Genomic DNA, 1,641 nt, shown 5'->3' with positions numbered 1-1,641 from the left:
AGCAGGGTTTCATGACCTGATTTATATTATTTGAAGAGTCTATTTTCTGTGTACAGAGAATGAATTGTAAACAGGCAAGAGTACAATGGAGGCATATTGCCTATATTTAATTATTGCATGTACCTTCTTTCTCTTCTTGACAAATGAGTGTGTCTCCACAAGTCTTTCAGGATTTCATCTATTCTCCATGATTCTTCAAGGATCATTAACATACATTCATCAACTGCATACCTTCTTGGATTTAATTCCTACATTACATGAGACCAAAAACCATTTAAACACTAGAATGCTAGGTATTTGGGGTTGTTTTATTTTTAAACAATCTCTTCAATCATCTAACTTAAGGCTTTAGTTAGTTACTTCTAACTAACTATTAGTTAGTTAGCAATGGTAGTTTTTCTTATAAGTCCTTTTTAGCCTGAAAATAATTCTCTTTGACAGGGAACATAGAAACAAAATAGAATGTAAAGGACTCTACTACCCTTTTGTCATCCATCACCTTGGACAGCTACTCTGTCTTATTTAGATATTCACTTTGATTGTTTTCTGCAACATCAGTATAATTTACAATTGTTTATTTCAATTGCCTTTTGAGAGTTTCCTTGAATCCTAACTTCAATTCCAGTTTCCCACACTAACGCTGCCACTTGGGTAAAGTATTTGTTATGGTTTGATTGTGAGGTTCCCCCCCCCCCCAGCAAAGTTCACATGCAAGACAATGCAAGAAGTTTGGAGGAGAAATGATTGGGCCATAACCTTAGCCTAATCAGTGAATTAATCCCTGATGGATTAATTGAGTGGTAAGTGGAGGCAGGTGAAGTGTGGCTGGAGACGTTCATTGGGGGCATGGATATGGGGTATATATTTTGTATCTGGAGAGCGGAGCTTCTCTCTTGCTCTGCTTCCTGATCATTATCTAAGCTGCTTCCCTCTGCTACATTCTTCAGCCAAGATGTTCTACTTCACCTGAAGCCCGGAAGAATGGAGCCAGCCTTCTATGAACTGAGACCTCTGAAATCGTGAGCCCTCAAACTTTTCCTCCCTAAAATTGTTCTGGTCAGGTCCTTTTGTCACAGCAGTGAAAAATCTGAATAAATCAGTATTTAATTGCTCTGTGTTTGCTTATTCATCTATAAAATGGGGGACGATAATAGTATCTGCTTCACAGAGTCATGTGAAAATTAATGAGTTAAACATATAAAATGTTTTGAATGATGCCTGGCACTTAGTGTGTTCAATATGTTAGCTGCTATTATCATTACCCTTACCATTATTGTTATTACATCAGGCATGAGTTTCATGTTCAATATTTCCTTCATACCACTTTGGTCTGACAGCCTTGCAATTATCTATTCTTATATTCCAACATTAGATCCTCTAAACTGCTTTTTCTTCCATTCATTTTTCTTTCTTTTCTTTTTATTTGGAGACAAAGCCTTGCTAAGTTGGTGAGTCTGGTCTGGAATTCGTGATCCTCCTGCTTCAGCCTCCAGAGTTGCTGGGATTACAAGCATGTGCCACCATGCCCAGCTTTTTCCATTAACTTTTTAGCGTTAATTCTTGTGGCAAAATTGGAAGAGAAATTATGCAGACCCATGTTTGAGTCCTCTGGTATCTTTTAGCTTTGTAACATTAGAATAG

Source organism: Ictidomys tridecemlineatus, chromosome X (assembly GCF_052094955.1).
Source record: "Ictidomys tridecemlineatus isolate mIctTri1 chromosome X, mIctTri1.hap1, whole genome shotgun sequence".
NCBI lineage: Eukaryota > Metazoa > Chordata > Mammalia > Rodentia > Sciuridae > Ictidomys > Ictidomys tridecemlineatus.
Note: the sequence above shows the minus strand (reverse complement) of the source record.